Consider the following 18,750-nt stretch of genomic DNA (forward strand, 5'->3'; position numbering starts at 1 on the left):
TTTCAACACCCCTTGTCATTTAAATAAATGGAAGAAGTCATGTCATCTTCTCTCCAGGGTTTCATGGTGAAAAGAATTTGAATTCACGGAGATCACGAATGCAAAATGAAAGTTTGGGAAAGTCCTTTTATTCCCTCTCATTTAACTTTCAAAAAGGTTTCGAATTTCACTCAATTTCAAACAATCAATCAAATCTATCTATTTATTATAACATTCCAAAATTTAGAATTTTGGGATGTTACAAACCTACCACCCTTAAAATGAATCTCGCCCTCGAGATTCGGAGAGGCTAGAAAGAAATAGGTTAGGTTTGGGGTCTCCTCAAAATCCATCGATCGTCTCCGTGGTCTCGGGTGCTACCACCCTTAAAAATATCGTTACGGTCCCATCAATACTGATATATTCCATCCTTATTCTTGACAGGGCCGGTCTTCTCAGATTGTAAGGATAATTCCTTCTCTAGCTCTTCCGGCAGCGGCATAACATTTTCCTCAATTCTTCTGTCTTTCATCTTGGTAAGGTTCTTCTATGTCTGGGTCTTCATAGCTGTCGGGTCGGGCGCCAAAACTAAACAACTATCGATATCTCATGGTGGTCAACAATTTATGGTTTCTTCTGCAGGAAATGGGTCTGGTTGATCCTCACCGTATAACCTACGGTTGGCAAAAGCTGCCTTGTACAAGGGAAAAAATTTCTTATACCATTCTAAGGTTTAAACAAGGTTTTAATCGCCGTCTCTCTACTATAGGTAAGTCACTTAGATTTACCATCCCATATAGCAAGGCGAATAATAAGAGTAAGTCGGTATGGTGATCAATCCATCCCGCACCCAAATCATTACCATGTATATAGTTTAGCGAATCTCGCGTTCTAACTCTCGGTCATCCTCACAAGCATTGCAGAATTTCTCCTGTCCATGAACCAAGGTTCGGATAAATCCATTGATTCTGCAAGCCAAACAGACATCTATCGTTCCTTCACAACTCTCAGGTTTTGCGTTACTCCTATAAAATCGTCTGCCGATAAACGTCGTATCTTCCTCCAGGGTTTTTCCTTCACCGAGAATGTGCTTGCTTCTTGGCAGGTCCTGGGGCCTGTGGGTTATGGCCCATCTCATCACTTGTAGTCCTTGAACTTATCATCGGGCAACTGATCATTATTCCAACTTCCAACTTCCTAGTATTCTTAAATCCATCCAATTGTACTGTCTTCCTTCCTTCTATTGGCACCAAACTAGGACATGTTTACTCAGACTCATCATGGAATTTCCATTGATCCATATTTCCAACATCATACCTCCTTTATATCCAATAGTAATTTATCTCTTCATCCCCGTGGGATATCCCTCATACCGAGATAAAAACTTATACTTATGAAGTCCATATTCCACTTCGTGGAACATCATTATCCTTTCTAGCATCAAGCGTCCTTGTAGGGGAATATTGGCCATCTATGCATGGCACTTCTTCAACTGGGAAACGTGAAACACATCATGAACTCCCGACAGTCCTTCGGGTGACTTCAACTTATTGGCCACTTCTCCCATACGCTTCAAAGCTCGGTATGGTCCTACAAATCTCGGGGCCAACTTTCCCTTAACTCCAATTCGTTTAACTCCTCACAGAGGGGGCACACGAAGACATGCTCTATCTCCAATTTCATAGACTACCTCGCGTTTTTTTGTCTGCATAAATCTTCTGCCTGGACTGAGCTACCTTCAGTCTATCTCGAATAAACTTAACATTCTCTTCTGACTCCTTGATCATAGTTGGTCCAAACAACCGACGTTCTCCAACTTCATCCCACATACTCTTGGGGCATCACACATATCGAGACAAAACTCGTATTCATTTTATCCAAAATCCACTCAGTGGAGTATCCTTATCTTTTCCCGGGGTCAACAGTTCTTACAGGGTACTACCACCCTTAAAATGCACAAATCTTCCATAGACCATATTTCTCATATCCTCAAAAATGGTCAAAATCCTTCTTCATAGAGTAACAACTCATAAAATCCATATCAGTACCAATGATGCTAACTTTATTCATTCTCAAATGATTACAATCTCTCGCTTTTCCATTACATGTCTCAACTCAACACCTCAATATAAAAGAAAATGTTCTCACTTCTACTACTCCATTACTTTTGTTGCAAACTCAACTATCTAGCACAAGTTTCCTTCTCCTTGGGGCATTCTCTGGCAAAATGCCCTACTCCATTACAACTAAAATATATTACTTTTGACAAGTCTCGAGGTTTCCTTTTTGAGCAACTATTGAGGTAGTGCCCTGACTCCTTGCACCTGTAATAGGTGATATGACTCAGGTCCCTCCTGGGCTCCAATCGGTTTCTCTTCCTGGACTTTTCCATTCCAATCAGGGCTTCTATTTCCTGTGGGTCATATTCTACTTCCTCTGTCGGGAATTCTACTAGATCCCCATTCAAACAATTTTAGGAGATGTGTCCTTCTTCTCCACATGAATAGCAAGCTTAGTGCAGGGTTTACTCGGGTCTTCTTTAGGTGTGTCCTCCATCTCTTCCTTCATCACGGTTTCTTATAAATTTCCATGAGGGCTCCTTTCATTACTTCTTTCTTCTACTGGATGGTTTGTTGTACCATGGGGTAAATGTGACACTGAGCAGGATAGTGGGTAGTCCCTTCACACAAGAAACAAGTAATCTGCCTAGTTGGGCATTCTTCAACTGGGTCTTCCTTCACAATTTGGGCATTCATCCTTGTGTTCTTTATGGTTGTGTCTGATTTCTCCACAAATCTTGCATGCACAAGGTTCCTTCATATCCTTTCCGTAAGGCTTCAACTTCTGGGACACAAGGTGAGATCTTTGCAGAGTCAACTTTAATTCTCTCCAAGTGGTTACTCCTTGCCATCCATTCATGGTTTGGTACATCCTCCACCAAGTAGCAGCACCTCTTTCAAAACACTAAAGAGCATGCTGGGTCATATCATCTCCAACTATAGGGTTATTCTCAATGTGATCCTCCATGTTCTGAATCCATCAGTCTGTCTCCAACTGACTCATCGGTCCAGAAAATACAAGCTCATCTCCATTCATCCTCTATTGGGTCCATGTGGGTTTGGGGTAAGATAAGAGAGAGGGACAGGGATGCACACAATACAAACAATGGTTTTGAAAAGACAGATTTTATCTGTGGCTGTCGGAAAAACATCAAACAAATGACAGCTCACAAACGTCGCATCTAGCGTAGGCATGTAACAGGGGTTGGGTCTTCCAAAGGTCAATAAATCTTCAAGGTCACTAGACTCTTCAGGTCTTGTTCATGCCTCCAATGGCTTCTTCCGATCATGCTTGTCTTTCTCAAGTCCCTTTGCCAGCTCATCTCTGTTGTAGCAAAGTCTCTCGTGACATCCTTGAATATTCTAGAGTTGCATTCCAAACTTCTGGGTTTCAACATCCTTGGCTTGAGCCATGGTCATACTGTCCTTCAGTTCCTGACAAATCTCTGGTATCTCGAGGTTTTGCTTATCCAGCTTGGCTACTTTCATCTTCTGGGTCCTAAGTTCTTCACAAAATGCTTCCTTGTCAATTTTAGCTTCCTAAAGGTCCATCTTAAAATCCTTCATGTAATACTCCAGATCCCGGTGTTACATCAGCTAAGGTTAAAACTTCACCTCTTGCTGATAGGTGCTCCATCATCCAATCCTTCCATGCATATGCATGCTTAACTCAGCATGGTGACCATAGTATTAGTGGCGATGACATCACGGATAACCGTGTTTCTCCCCTTGTCATTGCCATGAGCTATCTTCCATAGTTGATATCTCCTTCCTTAGGGTTTTCCTTGACAGAACTTTGAGTTTTTAACTGTCCATGCTCCAGTCTTTCTCCGATACACCTTGATCTCGGGTATTGACAACTTCCATAGTCTGCCAAGTTCCATAAGGGTAGCCTTCCTAGGTCACACAAATCTGGAAATTCTTCGGAGCCTCCAATTCTCCTAGTCTTCAGAGTCTTCAACAGTTGTAGTTTCCATTATCATAATGTATGGTAAAATCCTCTTCATTCCGAATGGTCTCGGTTGTCCGATATCTTGTACTTCTTGGAGTCGTCTCATTAGTCGAATCTTCGTGTGGTCAAAAGGGAAAAGGGGTATAATCTCACTAAAAGGGGATATTTGAATAAGCTCAGAAGAGAAGAGAGGTAAAATATCTTTTTGAAAGGTAAAGTTTTAGAGAAAAATCTTTCCTATGGGCTTGCCAGTTTCTAGGGTCATGTCCTACAGTCAACATGTGCTCTGATACCATCTTGTAGCGACCCTACCCGAATGGATCAAGTCTCTATGCTTAACTGTCATCCCTGGATCGGTATGCTGACACACACCGTACTTGAGGATTTATAACAGAGGTAAATCACATGTATAAAGTAACGTAAAATACTATTACCTCAATCCAAAATAGCGGAAGTAACAAGGTTGTGGATTCCCATCAACACCAACGGCAAGGTTGAGTGTAGAAATCGTAACCCTAACATATCACTTACATCGTTGTAAGAAATCCTGCAACATGAGACGTTGCAGCCACAAAGGGTCAGTACATTGAATGTACTAGCAAATTCACACCATAGAGAATGATGAACAAAGGCTATCACTACATGCAAATATGGCTGGTGGAAAAGCTCTAAGGTTATATGGTTTTTGCGAAAAGCCAATTTTTCCCTACTGCAAAGGAATAAATTTTAGTTAACTATCATGGTGGTTGTTAAACATTGAGAATGGTTGACAGCATTCTCAATCCCAATTAAGTAACATCATTAAACCCAACAAAATTAATTTAAAGTAACGTGATGAGATTCACATGATAATCCAAGTACTAGATACTCAAGACGTCCATAATCGGGGACACGGCTAATCATGATTAGTTTATACACTCTGCAGAGGTTTGCGCACTTTTCCCCACAAGACTCGATCTCCTCCGTTGGGATTCTCGCACTACATGGTGTTTGAGAAACGGATGACCGAGACATAGTCTTTCAGAAGCGCTAGCACCTTACGATCGGGTAAACCATTACACCTACGTTCCCCTACATCTGCTAGTCTACCACTGTAAGAGTTCGCACGACTTAATCAACTATTCTAGAGCCCAGAGTAGCTTGTGGCTGCACACGGAAGTTTCTAGTATGAATAATCTCATGATCCCTTTGAGCCTGGGTGACAGTCCATAAAGAAAAACAGGTAATCGCTGGAATACCCAGGTGCCTAAACAAGCAATCGCTGGAATACCCAGGTGCCTCAGTCCACCCAGATGTGTGTTAAAGTTGCCACCTTAAGTAAACCATTAATTAACAATCTCACATCTGTCATGAATACTCTCAAACCCAATCCACGTCTACGAGCATAGCATAGCAGTATAAGCATAACGTAATAGTAACTCCCAAGGTTTGAATGCAGGGCAATAGGTTCCTACCTCATCAACTACTTCCCAACCCACAATTTATTCAGATCCTAACCATGCAATGTTTGGGGATTGGAACTAATGCATAAAAACTGGGTATTAAAGGAATATGATCAAAGTGTGAACTTGCCTGCAATGTTGATGAAGGTGATTCGCACTCAAAACTCTTGATAGATCTACTCGTCTCACTCCGATCTATCTATCGTAAGCAAGCAATAGGAACCACACATAAGCAATCACTCAAAAGATCAGAAAGATTGAAGAAGACGATTCGGAAAACTTCAAAACTAAGAAAATAACTCTTGCAACATAAAACAATTTCTAACAGTACCAAAATTATGTGAATTTGGCCTTATCAGAAAGTTTAGGTCAAGAGCTTCGATTTGCAAAAAGAATCAACTAAATTGGAGTTATAAAACTCAAGTTATGAACAAAAGAAGTTCGAATACAATCTATTTGAATTCAAAATTTAAAACTTTCAAAAACATGTTTAAGTTGTTTTACTGGATAGAGGAGATCGTAACGAAGAAGTGAGCGTTGGTTTTGTTGGATTTGGATAAACGAGCGCAAAGTTGTAGACGTTTAAAGCAAAGGGACTAATCTGTAAAAGAAATACTACCAATAGGTCCCAGGACAGAAAACTAAAATAAAAAGAAAAGACTAAATAGTGAGCGTTCGCTACAGAGAGCTAAAGAACGAACTCGTTCTCTACCGAATCCTATCTAATGAACGTCCATAAATTAAATCTAACTAAAAGAGAAAAACCGATCTAACTAACCGAAAAAGACCGAAATAAAAACCGTTCTAGGGTTTTACCGGTCGGGGCGGTTTTCCATTGGAAAACCGACGGCGGAACTCCGGCGGCGGCGGGCGTCGGCGAGGAGCAGGGCGATGGCTGCGGGCGAGCTGCAGCAAGGCGCAGCGCGGCAGCGGGGAGCGGTGGCGCGGTGGTGCGGGCGACGGCAGGAAAGTGCGGCGGCGGCGGCGGTTGGTGGTGGTGTGAGGCGAGGGGCGCGGCGCTCGAGGGAGAGAGAGGGGGAGAAGAGGGCGGCGGGGCCGACGCATTTATACAGGGGTCGGGGCGGCTCCTGTCTTGGGGAAGGGGGCGGCCGGCGCCGTAGGTGCGGCGGACTCCGCCGGGAGTTCCGCACGGGCACGCGAAGAGGGAGGCGACGCGGTGAGTGGGCCGGCTGGCTGGGCCTTGGCCCAGTTGGCCCGGTTTGGAGAAAAGTTTTTTTTTAAAAAAATTCCAGACAATTAGAATGATAAAAACGAAAAACTAAAATATTATATAGGCATATAATATATCAAAATTTGCAGAAAAAGATTTTCTACAACATGGACATTTTTAATATGCCAAATAAAATCCACACAATTCAGATAAATCAAAGAGTGCTACTGCTCTAATAAAATCCAGTAAAATCATTTAAAAAAACCAAAATGAATTCAAATTTATTTCTCTCCAATTTTCTGATGTAGAGAATCATGTTACCCTATTTTCCATGTATTTTATATTTGGAGAAAAATGAGTTGAATAAAATCCAAATAACTCCAAATTGAAAAATAATTCCAAAGAGACTTTGAATTTGATCCTTTGAAACTCCCAACTCATATTTCATATAATTTGAAGAAGTCATTTTATCTCCTCTCGTGAAAATCATTGAGTTGCATAAAGGTTCAAAATTGGAAATATTTTCCAAATAAAATTCAAATATTTTCAACACCCCTTGTCATTTAAATAAATGGAAGAAGTCATGTCATCTTCTCTCCAGGGTTTCGTGGTGAAAAGAATTTGAATTCACGGAGATCACGAATGCAAAATGAAAGTTTGGGAAAGTCCTTTTATTCCCTCTCATTTAACTTTCAAAAAGGTTTCGAATTTCACTCAATTTCAAACAATCAATCAAATCTATATATTTAGTATAACATTCCAAAATTTAGAATTTTGGGATGTTACAGATGGTAACATTTTTAACAACAACGGGCACATCCTCACAAATACCGATAGGTATAGCGGTTGATTTTTTAGCCATTTGCAAAGATATTTTAGTAGGTGTTAGTTTATTCAAGTCAAGTATTTTGTATAAAGAGACATGCATAACACTGACACCAGCTCCTAAATCACACAAAGCAGTTTCAACATAGTTTTTTATGGAGCAAGGTATAGTTATTATTCCCGGATCACCAAGTTTTTTAGGTACTCCATCCTTAAAAGAATAATTAGCAAGCATGGTGGAGATTTCAACTTCCGGTATTTTTCTCTTATTGGTGATGATATCTTTCATATACTTTGCATAAGGGGCTATCTTTAGAATATCAGTCAAGCGAGTGCGCAAAAAGACTAGCCTAAGCATTTCAGCAAAACGTTCAAATTCTTTATCATCTCTGTTTTTAGTTAATTTAGGTGGAAAGGGCATGGGTTTTTGAACACATGGTTCTCTGTCTTTACCATGTTTTCTAGCCATAAAGTCTCTTCTATCATATTTTTTATGTTAGGATGTGGGTTATCAAGATCAACAGCTGGTTATATCTCAACATCATTATTCGGTTCTTTATCATTGTTTGGTTGAGTGTCTTCATGAACATCATCATTATCTTTTTCATTATCACTAGGTGAATGTTCATTACCAGATTGGGTTTTAGCCTCTGAGATAGAAACATCATTATTATCTTCACGAGGTTTTTCTACTTCAGGTTCACTAGGGGTGTGTAAAGTCCTATCATTTTTTTAGAAGGACTAGGTGCATCATTGTTAGTTCTCTGAGAGTCTTGTTCAATTCTTTTAGGGTGTCCCTCAGGATAAAGTATTTCCTGAGTCATTTTACCTCCTCTAGTCATTACTCTAACAACATGATCATTGATATTATTGTTCATTTCGTCACGCAATTCTCTTTGAGATTTAGAAACTTGTTCTAACTGAGTATGAACCATAAAATCATGTTTTCCTACACCTCTAACATCATTAGAGATTCTAAATAACAAGTCACTCAAGTTAGCAATCCTATCATTGTTGTGTTTCAATAGTTTAGTAACATTTTCATTGAAGTGATCTTGTTTTCTAATGTAGTTATCAAACTCATAGAGCCATTGAGTAGGATGCATATTATAAGGATTGTCCATTTCATCATCAAGGAGTTTACCTCTACCACCTTGGGTGGTGGTGTATCAAGTCCATGTATCTCTTCAATAGGAGGTAAAATTTTAACATCCTCTACTTTAATACCTTTTTCCTTCATACATTTCTTTGCTTCTTGCATATCTTCAGGACTGAGATATAAGATACCCCTCTTCTTCAGAGTGGGTTTAGGAGGTGGTTCAGGAAGGATCCAATCATCATAATTTTTCAATAAGTTATGCAATAATTCCTCAGCTTGTTCAACAGTTCATTCCCTAAAAACACAACCAGCACAACTATCTAGGAAGTCCCTGGAAGCATCAGTTAGTCCATTATAAAAGATATCAAGTATTTCATTTTTCTTAAGAGGATTACTAGGCAAAGTATTAAGCAGTTGGAGAAGCCTCCCCCAAGCTTGTGGGAGACTCTCTTCTTCAATTTGCACAAAGTTAAATGTTTCCTGTAAGGTAGCTTGTTTCTTATGAGCAGGAAAATATTTTTTTATAGAAGTAGTAAATCATATCCTGGGGATTACGCACACAACCAGGAGCAGGAGTATTGTACCATATCTTAGCATCACCCTTTAATGAGAACGAAAATAATTTGGGGATATAATAAAGCGAATCTTCTCATCATGAGAAAATAGGGTGGCTATATAATTTAGTTTGGTAAGGTGTGCCACAACAGTTTCAGTTTCATAACCACAGAAAGGATCAGTTTTGGCCAAAGTAATTAACTCTGGGTCAGCAGAGAATTCATAATCCTTATCATCAACAAAGATAGGTGAAGTAGAAAACTTAGGATCACATTTCATTCTAGCATTCAAAGATTATTCCTTCAGTTTGCATAATAATTTCTTAAGATCATCCCTATCATTGCAAGCTAGAATGTCTCTAGATGTCTCCTCATCCATAACATAACCTTCAGGTATCTTAGGCATTTCATATCTAGGAGGGCTAGGTCTAATAGGTGTTTCGAGATTTTCAATTCCAATGATCTCTTGAATTTCAGAAATTTCATTCTCTTTAGCTCTAGCAATTTGTTCATCAAGAAAATCACCTACTGGCACACCATCATCAAGCAAGGTACTAGCATCATCATGAGTAGCATTCATAGAAATGGCATCATCAATAAATTGTGACATATCAGGATTAATAGCATGTGGTGGTGTGGCAAGTCTACTCAAAACAGAAGGTGAATCAAGTGTAGAGTGTGATGGCAGTTCCTTACCTCCCCTCGTACTAGAGGGAACGATCTTGGTATTTGTATCCTTCAGATTCTTCATAATGATAAATAGATAATAATCCCAAGTGACTCAACAAAACATAGCTATGCTCCCAGGCAACAGCGCCAGAAAAAGGTCTAGATAACCCACAAGTATAAGGGATCGCAACAGTTTTCGAGGGTAGAGTATTCAACCCGAATTTATTAATTCGACACAAGGGGAGCCAAAGGATATGTGCAAGTATTAGCAGCCGAGTTGTCAATTCAATCAGACCTGGAGATTAATTATCTGCAACTAAGTGATCAGTAGCACAGTAGTATGATAGTTTTGATAGTAGTAGCAATAACAATAGTAACGGTAACAGTGGCAGTAGTGATTTTGTAGCAAGTGTAACCATAACAGTAGTAGTAGCAATTTAGCAAGATCAATATATAGGAAAATCTTAGACATTGGATCGGTGGGTTCGTTGGATGATATTCATCATATAACAGTCATAACCTAGGGCGATACAATACTAGCTCCAGTTCATAAATATAATGTAGGCATGTATTATGTAAATAGTCATGGGTGCTTATGGAAAGAACTTGCATGACATCTTTTGTCCTACCCTCCCATGGCAGTGAGGTCCATATGAAAACTAAGGGATATTAAGGCCTCCTTTTAATAGAGAACCGGATCAAAGCATTAGCACATAGTGAATACATGAACTCCTCAAACTACGGTGATCACCGGAAAGTATCCTGAATACCGTCACTCCGGGGTTTATGGATCACAACACGTAATAGGTGAATATGACTTGCAAGATCAGATCTAGAACATAAATATAATGGCGATAACATAAACGGTTCGGATCTGAAATCATGGCACCCGGGCCCAAAGTGACAAGCATTAAGCATGGCAAAGTCATATCAACATCAATCTCAGAACATAATGGATACTAGGGATCAAGCCCTAACAAAACTAACTAGATTACATGATGAATCTCATCCAACTCCTCACTGACCAGTGAGCCTACGAAGGAATTACTCACTCCCGGCGGGGAGCATCATGGAATTGGCGATGAGGAAGGGTTAGTGATGATGAAGATCGAAGATCCCCCTCCCCCCACACCTCTTCGCACTATGCAGGAGATCAGCATCAACCGTTGTGTTGTGCCTCCTTCTGAGCTCACGGACAAGGCGCTGCTAGCTACTGCAATCCCTGGCGATCAGGCAGGGACTGACGGGGAGGAAGCTATCTCCTTGGAGTAATTTCCTGGTTCTTCATTATGCCACTTTTGCGTAACTGGAATGTACTCTATTGGAATGTTCGTGGTTTAAATTCAGACAAAAAACTTCTGGCTCTCTCTAATGCTATCTCTATTAGTGGTTGCGCCATAGTTTGCCTTCACGAAACTAAAAAACCTCTTGTTGATCTGGCGTTTATTAAAACTTGATGCCCTAAGAGATTCGATAAGTTTGATTTTGTTCCCTCTCAAGGTGCCTCGGGTGGCATCCTTACTATTTGGAACAGCTCTGTTTTTACTGGTGATGTGGTCATCTCGAATGACTTTGTTTTGGGTGTCAAATTCACTAGCACAATTTCTGCACAGTCATGGTCTCTATATAATGTTTATGGACCATGTACAGGCCCGGCCCGGGAGGATTTCATTCAGTGGTTGTATGACATGGATATTCGATCAAATGATGATTGCCTTCTCCTTGGTGATTTCAACTTCATTCGTGGCCCTAACAACCGCAACAAACCTGGTGGCGACCCCAATGACATGTGCACTTTCAATGATATTATACGTAAACACAATCTAATTGAATTACCACTCAAAGGGCACCTGTATACTTGGAGCAACATGCAACAAGATACATTGCTAGAACAAATCGACTGATTCTTCACCTCTCTACACTGGACTCTTACCTATCCAAATACAATTGTCAAACCTCTTTGCAAGCTGGTTTCAGATCATACTCCTTGCGTGGTAACCATCGAGAAAAAAATCCCCCGTGCCAAACTCTCCAGATTTGAAGCATATTGGTTACTGCACCCTGGATTCATGGATGTTGTTAAGAAGGTTTGGTCTCAGCCTATCAACTCCTCCAATGCGGCCACGGTTCTTTGCCAAAAATTCAAGATCCTGCGTCAAGAGCTCAAAGTATGGAGCAAGAATATCTCTAGATTTTTAGTGGCAATCGAGAACACTAATAAAACGCCCAGTGAGCTGGACGATCTAGAAAACATCAGACCTCTCACCAACCATGAAAGAAACTTCCGTAAGATCATCAAACATCACCTGCTCAGGCTGTTGGAACATCAGAAGCAGTATTGGAAAAAACGTTGCACCATATGTTGGGTTAAATTCGGAGATGAAAATACCAAAATTTTCCAAGCAGTTGCCACTGAGAGGTACAGGAAGGAAAATGTGGCTATACTCCAAACTGATGATGGCATGATGGTTGAGGATCATACGGGCAAATAAGCTTTGTTGTTTCATGCATACACGGAGCGACTTGGTACGTCCAACCATACACAAATGTGCTTTGATCTTCCGGCTCTTATTCAACCAACTGCTAACCTTGATCACCTCACTGATCCATTTACAACGGATGAAATTGATGGGGTTGTCAAAGACATGCCTGCAGATCGAGCTCCGGGCCCTGATGGTTTTAGTGGTTTATTTCTTAAAGCTTGTTGGCAAATTATCAAGGAAGACTTCTATACGCTGTGCGCTCAATTCCACGCTGGTGATCTTAATCTCCAAAGTATTAATGATGGCCTAATTACTCTCATTCCCAAGAATGGATCACCAACCATAGTTAATGACTATCACCCGATCACCTTGCTTAACTGTTGTCTCAGACTTATCACTAAGCTGCTGGCCAATCATCTACAAAAGGTGATCCTACGCATCATTCATCGCAACCAATACGGTTTCATCAAAGGGCGGTCCATCCAAGATTGTTTGGCTTGGACATTTCAGTATATCCATCAATGCCAGGCCTCCAAAAGACAAATTGTGCTTCTGAAGCTAAACTTTGCTAAAGCCTTCGACACCATTAAACATGAAGCAATGATTAACATTATGAAACACATGGGTTTCAATGAACAATGGTGGTCTTGGATCAGAACGATCTTTTCCTCGGGCCGCTCGTCTATCCTGCTCAATGGTGTGCCAGGCCGTCAATTTCACTGCAGACGTGGCGTCAGACAGGGAGACCCCCTCTCTCGTCTCATTTTTGTCCTCGCTGCGGATCTTCTGTAATTAGCTATTAATGATGCCTTCAGGAGAGGTCTGATTCACCTACCTTTCCCCTCCAATGGTAATATGGATTATTCGATCATGCAATACGCTGATGACACGTTACTTCTCATGCATGCATGCCCTAGACAAGCTGTGATCATTAAGAACATTCTATCTGATTATGCCTAGTCTATTGGCCTGAAGATCAACTTCCATAAATCCACATTAATACCCATGAACCTGGACCCGCAATTGGCTGCAGATATTGCCTCTATCTTCGGATGCTCTATTGGTTCCATGCCTTTCACCCAACACTTCTTGATTTTATGCCTCTGGTTAGCAATGTGGAACGAAATCTTTCTTCCACTCTCTCACTCATGTCGTACGCTGGGAAGCTCACATTGCTCAACACCACAGTCACGTCCCTACTCATTTATGTTATGTGTACGCTCAAGTTCCCACCTAAACTCATTGAGATATTGGATAAAATCAGGAGAAGATGCCTCTGGGTCAAAAAAACTGATCAAGGTGAGAAATCCAACTCACTTGCTGCTTGGGACATGGTTTGTAAACCTAAGAAGAAAGGAGGGCTTCGTGTGATAAACCTCAAGATCCAGAATGAAGCTCTTCTCTTGGTGTTCTTACACAAATTTTATAACAAACTGGATATTCCCTGGGTGCGACTTACTTGGGACACATACTATGACCAGAAAATCCCACACGCAATGGATTCGGTTGGATCTTTCTGGTGGCATGATATACTGAAGCTCACGCTGACATTTCGCGGGATTTATCATGTTAATATTGTGTGTGGCTCCACCGCCCTCTTTTGGAAAGATCTCTGGGCTAATCAACTATCACTAGACTCTCATCCTCGGGCTTACTCGTATGCAATTAATGAAGATATTTCTGTTCGTGATTTCTTGAGGAGCACGTCTCTTGGAATGACATTTCACCTGCCACTTTCCCCCCAAGCGTTTGATGAAGTCCGGCACATTCAAATGATCGCTTCATCATTCCAACCTATGATCTCCACTTCGGATGTCTGGAGCTATGCTTGGGGAAAATCTATTTACAGATCAACAGACTACTACCAATTCTTCTTTTGGGAGGTCCACGCTCATAAAGTTTTTGACTGGCTTCGGAGGTCTAAATGTACTATGAAGTTGAAAGTCTTTGCATGGCTTCTCCTCCAAGACAGGCTGAACACCCGGAATATGCTGAAAAGACGCCACTACAACATCTGTGATGACCACAACTGTCTACTGTGTGGGCGCAACATCGAGGAAACAGTGGAGCACATGATTTTCACGTGCTCGTTTAGTAAGCGATGTTGGCGAGCCCTGGATATCAACTGGGAACCTTTCGGGGATAGGGTGCAAGCTATTGAAGACCAAAAAACAAACCACCCTACACCCATGATGTTTGAAAAAGTTGTTGTAGTGGCGTGGAGCATTTGGAAGGAACGAAACAACAAACATTTCAGATCAATCGATCCTTCCTTCCGATCGTGGCTTGATAGATTCAAGAAAGACTTTGAACTTCTGCAGCATAGGGTCAAAGAGGCAAATATGCCTCTAGTTCTGGATTTTGTAAACTCTTTGCACTAGACCCCCCTTTTTTTCTAGTTCTTCTGGGTGGGACCCAAAGTGGTCTAACCTACCCTCTCCCCCCCATGATGTAAATACTCACCTTGTACAGATCCTTTTCTTTAATATATTTACACAGTAGGAGCCTTTCCTACTATTTCGGGTCAAAAAAAGACCCTCCCTCTCTAGAGCCCCAAACGGACTCCAGATCTGTCCCCCCAATGAAGAACAAGAGGTGGCGGCGGCTCCGTATTGTGAAACAAGATAATTCTTCCTTGCTGATTTTTTCTGGAAAAATTGGTATTTATGGAGTTGGACTCAGGGTCTGCGGGGCCACCAGGTGTGCACAATCCACCTGGGCACGCTTGAGGCGGGGGCGCCCTGGTAGGTTGTGCTCACCCAGGGGCCCCCTCCGGTGGTTCTTGGCTCCAGTATTTTTCTTTTATTGCATAAAAATTCTCCACAAAGTTTCATTCCAATCTGAGAACTTTTATTTCTGCACAAAAACAACACCATGGTAGTTCTGCTGAAAACAACGTCAGTCCGGGTTAGTTCCATTCAAATCATGCAAATTAGAGTCCAAAACAAGAGGAAAAGTGTTAGGAAAAGTAGATACAACAGAGATGTATCAAGGTGCTGCACCCCCTCCAACATCGTCTGTGGATGTTGTGAACATCTGCAGGCATGTACTGATGACTACTCGATAGTTTAGTGTGCCATGCTTTACGGCTTAGACCCAGGGCTCCAAAGACGTTTTGAGCACCATGGAGCATATGAGATGTTTGATACGTCCATTTTACATCATGTTTTCCTACCGTTATTTATAGTGTTTTCAATCAATATAACACTTTGTGGAGTAATGCTAATGCATTTTGTCTCATAATATGCAAGGTTTACACAAAGAGGGAGATTACCGGCAGCTGGAATTCTGGACCTAAAAAAGTTATGTCAGAGATACCTATTCTTCACATCTCCAAATGATCTGAAATTTTACGGAGATTTATTTTTGAATATATCAAAATTATTGGAGAAAATAAATACTAAAGGGGGCCATTCAGGTGCCCACTAGGCACCAGGACGCACCTACTCCCCGGCGCGCCCTGGTGGGTAGTGGAGCCCCTGGCTAGCCTCTGGTCCCCATCTTCCGGTAAGCCCATTTGCCCTAGAAAAAAATAAGGAGAGGACTTTCAGGAAGGAGCGCCGTCGTCTCGAGGCGGAACTTGGGCGGGAGCACTTTTGCTCTCCAGTGAAGTGATTCCGCCAGGGATAGTTCCCTCCGGGGGGATCGAAGCTGTCATCATCAACAATAACCCTCTCATTGTGGGAGGGCCAATATTCATCAACATCTTCAATAGAACCATCTCATCTCAAACCCTAGTTCATCTCTTGTATTCAATCTTTGTATCAAAACGACATATTGGTACCTGTGGTTGCTAGTAGTGTTGATTACATCTTGTAGTTGATGCTAGTTGGTTTATTTGGTGGAAGATTATATGTTCAGATCTATTATGCTATTCAACCACTACAGAAAAAACATTTCCGTGATGATACGTGTTTGTCACAGTAGGTCACAATTTCTGTCATGCTTTTACATCCATGACGATTTTATGACAGAATCAAGAAAGTCGTACTTATGCTGTCGTAGAAGTGTTCCATGGCAATACTGAAATTATCATCACGGAAGTGTCCAGTTTCATGATGACAAATGGCGCGTCATGGAAGTGCTTTCGTCAAGGGTAACCAACATGTGGCATCCACCATAACAGTCGCCGTTAAGATATCGGGTCTGGTTTTGGATCCGATAACCCGCTAACAGCCACAATCAATGGCGATTTTCCACGTGTAAAATTCTCATTGGCCGATGGAACCACGTGCCAGCTCCGTGTTGGCATAGATGTCATTCATCCAATGGATGAGATGTGCATCTGATATATTGACATGTGGACAGCCGGCCCAGCTAAAGGCCCACAAGATTTTGCAAACACCAGAGGGCCGGCCCGTTAACAACTGCCATGTTTTGGGCCAAATTCCGACCCATATTAGATCCGGTCCATTAGTAGCCTGCCACGTTCTAGGCCAAATTATGGCCCATATGATATATGGCCCGTTAATAGCCTACCATATTCTAGGTCATATTGTCGGTCTCAAAACCGGTGGATCTCAGGTAGGGGGGTCCCGAGCTGTGGATCTAGGATCAATGGGGAACAAGGGACGACCAACACGATGTTTACCCAGGTTCGGGCCCTCTCGAAGAGGTAAAACCGTACATCCTGCTTCATTGTATTTGATGTGTATGATATGGTTACATAGTCGATCTACCTCGAGATCAGGCGAGCTAAACCCTAGGTTGATGGGGTGATGAATGTTGCTCTATCCCTAAAGACTAAAACCCTTCGGTTTATATAGGCACTGATAGGGTTAGGATTACATGCGATCGGTTACAACGAAGGAAAGATCATGCATAATCTTGACTTAGGAGGCACACCACACCTCCGAAGATCTCCTATCTAGCCACACATCCGTGCTCTAGCTTGGCCTCCCAATAGCCCATCAGTCAGGCCAACATGTAATGGGCCGACAGCCCGAGGACCCCTTAATCCCGGACTCCCTCAGTAGCCCCCAAACTAGCCTCCAATGATAGGGATAGCCATCGGGTGTCTACAAATCTTCGGCTTGCAACGTGAGTTCTTCACCCTTTCTCATACAGTTCGAAGCAATGTTCCCTTGTCGAATACTACCTAGAATCTGGATTAGCGTCATAGGCTCGCCGCCTAGTGCGACACATGTCAATCTGGCACTCGTGACTGGCCGGCTTCAACAATCCGAAGTCCAAAGACATCATTAGATCACGGGGGCTATTGGAGTTTAATGCTTACCTCGAGGAAAGGGCCAACTTTGACTATCGCGCACCTTTTTAGAAGGTGAGAGCCCCAATGCCACCTTTCTCGCAAACCCATCTTTTCGGCTTTAGGACGCAACGCTTATTTATAGATCCATAGGCGCGGGGCATGGCCCACCCATTCTCTTCCCAAAAACCAGCGCCGGAGAAATTTCAGGCACCGTGGCCGACATCCCAGGTTCATCTTCACGCCCTCACGGGCCCCTCCCCGGTGATTGGATGAGCTACTCGGTCTCACGCCTTCGGATGAGCAATCTACGGACGCAAGGCTATCTTCCTGTGGCAGATCTTGCTTTCATCCGCGCCAGATTAATTTCTGTTGATGGCCAAGCGCTCACCGAGAGCTCCCCTGCTCCAAGCAAGGAAGAGAGGGCATGTTTCGTGCCTTTCCTTCTACAAGGCCTACGCTTTCCCATTCACCCTTTCTTTCGGGGTTTATTAGAGTTCTACGGGATCCAGCTCCACAACCTCACCACAGGATCCATATTGCATATTTCTGGCTTCATGGCACTTTGCGAGATATTCTTGAGTTGCGAGGCCCATTTTGATCTGTGGATAAAATATTTTTGTCGCATACCTCGTATCAGGAGATGGTCCGTATTTGAAGTAGGCGGAGCCGAAGTGTGGCGGATAGCCGGGACAGGGTATCCCACAGGAACCCCACGAAAAGATCCCGAGGAATGGACCTCGGAGTGGTTTTATATTGAAGACGTTCCCCTCTCCGACCCAATCCGGAGGGGGCTGCCCGAATACTCAAGCGCCCCGCTAAAGAAGCGGTTCAACTAGCAAACCAAGGGCCCCTCCCAACCGGATAGCGCAGAGGTGCGCCTTTTAGCCACCAAAATCCGGCTACTAACCCATAGTAAAATGACCATGATCAAAATTATTGCTGTCGCCATAGCCCGATGCGTACAACCCCTTTAGCAGAGGGGGCATCCTTTATGGTGATATAACGGGACCAGCGACTCGACCCGCTACAAGTGACAAGGACCGGACAATCAGGCAGCTATGGCGAAAATATTAGTTGACCTCTTCAAAGGAGAGGAGGAGGATTTTTGCCCAATTTAGTATCCAAGAGGGTTGCTCCAGCTACAACCCGACAAATTGGGTAAGCTTCAGTCCTTTGTCTTTAGTTTGGAGATTACGTCTAAAGCCTTATCAGATGTACCTTTCTCTTAAACAGGGTTAGAGGCGTCAGGTCGAGTCCGTCCATTAACCCTCCCCTCAACCGAAGAATCATTATCGTGATGACGACCCG

This window comes from Triticum urartu, chromosome 2, assembly GCF_003073215.2.
Source record: "Triticum urartu cultivar G1812 chromosome 2, Tu2.1, whole genome shotgun sequence".
NCBI lineage: Eukaryota > Viridiplantae > Streptophyta > Magnoliopsida > Poales > Poaceae > Triticum > Triticum urartu.